Source organism: Saccopteryx leptura, chromosome 4 (genome assembly GCF_036850995.1).
Source record: "Saccopteryx leptura isolate mSacLep1 chromosome 4, mSacLep1_pri_phased_curated, whole genome shotgun sequence".
NCBI lineage: Eukaryota > Metazoa > Chordata > Mammalia > Chiroptera > Emballonuridae > Saccopteryx > Saccopteryx leptura.
The window spans coordinates 172,099,669-172,107,869 of NC_089506.1; the positions used below are offsets into that span (position 1 = coordinate 172,099,669).

General features: G+C 37.0%; 1 non-coding gene across 1 annotated transcript; it reads left to right on the top strand.

The window, feature by feature from the left end:
• The first annotated feature begins 1,256 nt into the window (after positions 1-1,256).
• Positions 1,257-1,379, top strand: LOC136404723 (small nucleolar RNA SNORA54). The gene has a single exon (XR_010751427.1). It is a non-coding gene; the product is annotated as a small nucleolar RNA SNORA54 (small nucleolar RNA).
• Positions 1,380-8,201: the final 6,822 nt, after the last annotated feature.

Consider the following 8,201-nt stretch of genomic DNA (forward strand, 5'->3'; position numbering starts at 1 on the left):
TTAAATTAGGTAACACTCTACAGTAAGGATCATCATCAGTCTCTTCTTAGAATAATCTATAGATTCAGTGCAATCTCAATGTAAGCAAGCACTGTTTGGAGAAATTGACAAGCTCCTAAAGTTTACATGCACACAGGCCGGTGACCTCAGGGTTTTGAGCCTGGTACCTCAGCATTCTAGGTCAATGCTATATTCGCTGTGCCACCACCGGTCAGGCCATAATATTCTATTTCTAATAACATTAACCTGAAGCTAGGATTGTTAGGGCCTGCCATTTGTTGAAAACTGATCTATGAACGTTGGTTACTCCACTGTGATATTTATTGTATAATTTATAATTTAAGTGCAAATTTTATGGGGCTACTTGCCTAGCAAGGCACTGAAGCTGAAGGTCCTCAGGCTTGCTTCCCTACACTGATTTGATCCATATTTGTGTCAGTCTTTTGTTAAACTTGTGACCAAAATGTACCTGTGTGTGGTGGTTTGGGGCAGAAGAAGCTGCATCTGAGTGTCTGGAGTCTCTGTTTTGAAGCTGCGTTATTTCTTGATCTGTATGCATTTTTAAAACTAAGTAAATTCTTTGTTTCATAAAACCTAATTGTATGTCATGAGTTTTATGAGCAATTCAAGTCTAAGGTCTTGTAGATTGGGAATTCAATACCTGTGCTCAATACCTGTGCTCATCTTGTGGTACAGTAACCCCCCACCCTTATCCATGGAAAATAGGTTCCGAGAGCCCCAATGGATGCCTGACTATGAAAAACACTAAACCCTCTGTACGCTATATTTTTTAATGCATATATACTTAAAGGAAGCACTTTATGACTTCTCTATGGCATATCCAAATTGCCAGCATCATACTCTGTTTTGGGGCCACTATTAAGTAAAATAAGGATCACTTGAACACAAGGACTGCAATATCACAAGAGTTGATCTGATAACCAAGAAAGCTACTGAGTGACTAACGGGCAGAGAGCACACACGGCACAGAATACTGAACACAGGGAAGAGTCACGTCCCAAGGGAACGAAGCAGGACAGCCATGATCTCATCATGACACTCAGAAAAGTGCACAATTTAAAATATGAATTGTTTTTTTCTGAAATTTTCCATTATTTTTACACTGTGGTTGCCTGCAGTTAACTGAGACCATAGAGAGCAAAAACATGGATAAGAGAGAAATATAGTGATTTATTCATTTGTGTACTTTTCTATTTCTGTTCTAACCTCAAAGAAAAAATTTTAAAAACTAACTAGAGCACTGTTCATGACCTGTTCGCCTGGCTGTGGCTGATGGGTTCCATTCCGGTGCTACAGCACTTCCATTGACACATGACTGACTGACTGGTGGCTCTCAGTTTCAGGTCTTGGAAACAAGCAAAAAAACAAAAACAAAAACCCAAAAAACTAACCAGCCTGTGTAGGTCATGGCGCTTTTTTTTTTTTAAACAGGGACAGAGAGAGAGTCAGAGAGAGGGATAGACATGGACAGACAGACAGGAACGGAGAGAGACAAGAAGCATCAATCATCAGGTTTTTTTCGTTGCGACACCTTAGTTGTTCATTGATTGCTTTCTCATATGTGCCTTGACCGTGGGCCTTCAGCAGACCGAGTAACCACCACCCCTCCTCAAGCCAGCAACCTTGGGTCCAAGCTGGTGAGCTTTTTGCTCAAGCCAGATGAGCCTGCACTCAAGCTGGCGACCTCGGGGTCTCTTACCTGGGTCTTCCGCATCCCAGTCTCATGCTCCATCCACTGCGCCACCACCTGGTCAGGCTAGGTCATGGCTCTAATCTTCCATTTACATGTAATGCTCTTTGATTACCATAGGAACACAGATATGTATGTATGTATATGCATGTATATGTATGTATGTATGTATGTATGTATACATCAATGTGTGTGTATATGGTGTATATCTACTGTTTATAATATTAAATCTTTGAGGTTCCTGAGAGATGAATCCCTGAATTTGTAAATAAAGATTTCTATAGGTTCTGGATTTCTCCCAAATTCTATTTCTTTTGGGAGTTTTATATTTCCTGTGACCTTACCCATACTACCAGTTAGCCACCTGTTCAGCTTTTTGTTACAGAGTTTTTGTCATTTGGAGGTCACAGTTTTCCACAATGAAGAAATTTTCTTATGAGAGATTAAAAAGAAAAGGTCATGTAGGCAGAGTTGAGCAGGTGATGCGAGGTGGTTGGGTAGGCCCTCTCACTAAGTTGTTAACTGCTTATGCGCACCAGCCTTCAGCAATTCTAAGCCATGCCCCTGTACTTTCAAATTTCTACATGCAACAAATATGTCTAAGCAAGACATAACACTAACTCTAAAATCCACAAGTGCCAACATAATAGGCAATTATATATAGTATTTTCCATTTCTTATCTTCCCTAGACAAATGTAAGCCACTTGAGACCAGTTTTGTTTCTCACAAACATTGAATAATTTTAACAAAATAAGTAAAATGAATAAAAATGGAATATGCTTATTTATTTTTCAACTTATATAATTTTGACAAATCACAAAGTCTTCTAGGACTAACAAAAGCTTTGTGATCATTAGGTTTAAGATAGTCATACATTCTGGTTACACAGGACAATCTCATGTTACATGTTTTGTTTTGTCCCATGAAATAGTTAATAGTTTCTATCTTACTCTAAAAAATTCCAGTTTGTACAAAAGTTAAAATGGTTACTCTATGTCAAGAAATGGTTTTGGGCAACTTCTCTGGTCCATCTTTCCTCAGGGCCAGGGAACCTTGCCAGGTGGGGTGTGCGCTCTGTACTCAATAAAGCCGTTTATTATTTCACACTTTGCGGCTCCAAGCCCCGTTCCTTCCTTCTCGGCGGGGAAAAATACCTTACATTTTTGGTGCCGAAACCCGGGAAGGAGTTAGAAGTCCGCAAGGACCACTCCTTTCTCCTCCCCTCCGAGAAAGAACCAGGATCTCCGACTTTCACCCACTTCGGCGCACGGTGCGGTAAGTCCCCTGCCTCCAGCTTTCCTCTCAGTTCTTTCCTCCGAGACTCCCTGTCCAAAACCGTAGCTACGTCAGGGAAGTCTTTTCTGTCCGTCCATCCCAAGTGAGCGTGTGCTTGTGGAGACCTCCCCAAGCACATCCACTTTCATCCGTGGCTGGACATTGAGTTTTTAGGACGCTAATGCTCAGATCTGACCACTCCAAGAACTGAGCGTGGCTGTTGGGGCACAGGAATCTCCCTCCCTAAGGAAGAAGAAACTGTTCTTCTCTGCTGTGGCCAGGCCACAGAACCCACTCAATTAGCCTCCTGAAGGGACTTTCGGTGTTAACACCCTCACCAATTTAACTATCGCCAAAAAAGCTGGGAACTGATTGGAGATCTCTTACATTCATGGCCTCTAATTATTTGCGCAACCGTCCTTAATCTCTGTGCCGCCTGTTCCACCGTGCAGGCCTTTTTCTGGCCAGAGAAACCTTACCTAAAATCTCTACTCCTAATCTTTCCTTCTCCGCGACTCCATACTCTCTCTCCCCTCCCTTCGCAAAAACCTGTTTCTTATTCACCATCTACTAACTACCTTCTCTTTCTCCTCCCCTGCTGGCCAGGGGCCCCTCCCTTCACTGTGTTCTCTAGTCCCTCCTCCATCAGGCCTTTCTCAGCCTGGCATTGGTTCTTACACCGGTTTTCAGGAAGTCCAACCCCAATTTTCTTGCAGGAAGTTCCTGCCCTGTCCTGCCTTTGGCTCCAGCATTTTTCCTGCAGGATCTGGAAAAAAAGAAAAAAAAAAAAAAGAAATGGTTTTGTATCAGCTAAACAGAGCCACAATAATACTGTGTAACAACATGGCTTCATTGGTATGTGGCAGACATAAAACTAGCTGTATTCCCATCATTGCATTAACCCTTCCTGACCTGGATTCCTCCAGAAGTTTAGGGTAACAATTTATTTGATGCCCTTTAAGGTTTCTAGGCTTGTAGTCCAATTTCATTACCAGAATCTCAGTGACTGAGCAGTTTATAATATCAGTACAGTCATACCTTGGAAATATTGCGGGTTTGGTTCCAGATCCCTGTAATAAAGCAAATACTGAAATAAATTGAGTCATGATCGTATTGCTGGTGGAGGAGATTGCCTTCAATTTGGCAAAAACACAACATCTATGAAGTGTAATAAGGTGAAGCACAATAAAACTAGGGGAAAAAAAGTTAGTATTTTCTTAGTTCACAAGTATGGGTACTGGCTGCCTGTTAGCTAAGGTAAGCCCGGCTGAACCTTTTCACATCTCTCGCATCTTCCTTATTAGACTCAGTGGCTAACATGGGCAGCTTCTCCCAATGATAACAGAGGAGAGCAAGACTAACTGCATGATACTTCCTAAGAGGGAATGTCATGACCACTAACATTCCACTGACTAAAGCCAATCATCTAGGAATTTCAAGTTAAGGGGTAGAAAAACATCTTTTGTGGAAGAAACTGCAACATCATATGGCGAAGAACCTGAACACAAGGAAGATGCACTCTACTACTCGTCCGAGGGCAAGTAATTACCACCATGTTTGAAAAGTCTACGATGAGACCTCCTACATCGCAAGCTAGCAAGATGATTTTATTTGTCACGTTACCCTCCGGTACCATTCACAAAACCACACAAGAGGAACTTTATCACAAGCTGAAGCTAAGTGGCTTTTACAAAGAATTTAAGTGACAACAATGATGGATGGAGTGATGTTTTCCTCTGAGAATCCTGTCTCTAACTGTATACTCTGATTGCACAAGAGTGGGGCTAAGAAGTTTCCAAACTAAGTACAAGCCCAACTTTTCTTCTGATGTGTTGCAGGACATTCACTTTCCCCTTACCCCTTCAGTGGACAGGCAACAGAAACTGAGACCAGAGCCACAGAGCATAGTCTGAGCTACAGGAATACATTTCCTTAGGAGTAAAACATAACTGGACAGAGTTAATGAACTTCTAAGCTGTATAAACCGTGTTTCATTGATAATTGAGGAAAATCCCATGTTCGACTCACTGAAGCATTTTATTAGGACCCTATATTCTACATTCCAGAATATAGGGTCCTAATAAAATGGACCTAGATTCATTTTATCATATTTTTAGGAGCTAGATTCATATTATCTCCCTATCCCAACCTGCTGTATGATTCTTATGTGGTCCTTTAAGTGAGATACTACTATTCAATAGGGAGGAGTCTCTCTAGCAATAGCAACCCTCTTTTGCTCTTCTTATTTCATACCCACGAGGAAGGTGAAAGGATATATGTACATTCAAGATGCTGCCAATTTTCAATGCCCTGAAAAATTAGGTAAGTATATACTGGAGTTCATAGAGCTAGTCATTCCAGCTCAACAGACAGAAGAAATTATCCAGAACCATCAAATTAGAAGGGATAGCAAGGGCACATCACTGGAACTGGCTGATGAGTAATCAAGTTAGACCATTAAGTTGATGTGAGATGTGAGGTCACTGGGCTTCTGTTTTCTGACCTGTACTGGACTATACTAAACAGTTTTCTTGATTTTTTCCAACCATCTCTGAATTTATGGAATCAATGATAAATGCATGATGCAATGCCAAATGTGGCTGCTCTAATTTCATCGGGAAATAAGTAACTGGCTATTACAGTATCCTGGACAAGGAGAGCAGTACTAGTATTTCTTAGAGCATTTTCTACTTTCTCATCCTCCTTTAGTAAATTAGTGTCTTAAGAAAATATTACAACTCTCCAATTAGGAACTTATTGATTCCTATTATAAAGGTCAAAATGCCAGTTCATATTCATTTACACAATTCCTTTTGAGAGCTGTAAAATGTAAAACAATGAATGAATAAATCATTAATGATAGAAGAAAGAAGGATGGAAGCTTAAATCCTTTACCCTCCATTAACGTTATTAACTCACTCAAACATTTATAGAATTAGGCATCAATTAAGGTTGATAATGCAAAGATGAATTAACAAAAAGATAAAATTATTTCTTTCCTAGGGTACAGAATTCAATAGGTAGATAAATGCACAAATAAAGACCATTCAGTGATAGCAGTGTCAATTATGTTATAAAGATTCATACAAAGGCCATGGAGGTCCAGAGAATAAAAGACCTAACACAAATAACTTTTCAAGTCATGGTTAGCATTCTTATATTGAATTATGCTTTACAAAGTCTTTGACACTGATTATTTTATTCCCCAACATCCTATGATAAAGATATGATGCTTCTTTTACCAGCCTCTCGCTTTTGCAGAAAAAATACCTAAGTCTGAGAGATTTCATACGTGGCTTTTAAATATTATTAAAATTATATACGTACTACCTTTTTAAAAAAATCTATAAGGTCACTTGTAACCTTTAAACTAGTAATTCCACACCTAAGAATTTAGCTAATTTGACCCTCTTTCACAGATAATATCTCAAGTTAAGTTTATATTTAGCCAAAATTTTTATACTTTAAAATTTTTAATGGTAATCAGACGGTTAACTCATAAATATGGAAATCCCTTTGATTGTTTAAAAAACCCAATTATCTCATAGTATTATAATCTCCTAAAACCATAAAACAGACAATTAAAAAGATTTTCCAACAAAGATAAACATAGAGGATTCCCTATCATTAAAATAAGTGAATATTGTGCTAATAAAAGTAACAAACATAAACATGTATTAAGCAAAAATCTTGCCCTAAGCAGCCATTTTATCACATATTAAATGTAGAACAAAAAAATAAATAATTATTTTAGATAAAATTTCTTTCATCCTGGATATTCATTTCCCCCAACTTTTAAAAAATGTTTTATTTTTTCTATATCTCTAAAAATCTGTGTTCTTGATACTTCATATGGTAGCAATCACTTTGATTATTGAACTTTTTCGATATACTTAATTTCTTCCAATGTATACCCCACTTTCCTCCTTCAGATTTTGAAAATAGCTTGTAAAATCTTTGAGAGAAAAACCACATCTTAAGAGAAAAACCAAAACATTATGTTTCTCACATAAATGATACCATGTTATAAAAACTGCAAAAAATACATTAAGTATACTCATGTTTGATATCGCAACTTTAAACATACCCCAGAGTAAAGAAAAAATTGTTTCCCAATGTACACTGGCATGCCCTGATTTAAGTAAATCTGTGGATATAGAGTGATGGTTTGCATTACATAATATTTTCCACTCTAAAAGAAAACTTCCTCACTTTACAGAAGTCTTGCTATACAGTAGATAATTAGACATTGGACAGAATAGGGGAAGTCAAAAATTGGACTGAGGTAAGATAAAAGCCATATATTAATCAATCAATAAATAGTTAAATAGTCTCTAAAATTACAGTGTATGGTAATCAATAAGAAAATGTTATCTAATTTACAAACACATACATATGCACATAGAAAAAGTTGTTTTATGCCCCCCAAATATTCAGGCCTTTATCTGCTATATAAAGTGAATCACAACTTTGTATCATGTAGCACTTTTAAGTAATTCCACAATATTTAATAATAATAATTATTATTAATTTCAAATTATTAACAATTTATGTTATGCATAGTACCAAGTAATTTATGTATAATTGGATTTTAATTTTCACAATTTTAATTATAACAAGAGAGAAAATAATTACAGGTTAATTGATGTGTCCAAAGTGACAAATCAATAAGAAACAGAGTTGAGATTTGAATTCAGGATAACTAATTTTAAATAGTTTGCCTTTTCATTACACTATACAACTCCTTTGTAAATATGTATGTACTTATATGTTTTTCCTTTATTCTCTCATCACAGACTAAAAATTTAGTTACCTGAGACTATTTCATTAATATGTTACCTTTCAATTGGAAAAAAAATTTAAACTGTCATTATTTGTACATTATATGATACTACATAGAAAGAACTTCAAATATTCCAGAAAAAAACTAAGAGTTAATAAATTAAGTCAGCAAAGTAAAAGGATACATAATTAATATTCAGATATCAGTTGCATGCACCAATTACAAACTACCAGAAAGAACAATTAAAAAACAATCCCATTTTCAATAGTATCAAAAAAAATAAAATACCTAAGATTAAACTTGCCCAAGAGGTAAAAGACCTGTACTGAGAAAACTATAAGACATTAAAGAAATAAACTAAAAGAGATACAAATAAATGGAAGTGTATACCATGCTCATGGATATGAATAACTAATATCATTAAAAATGTC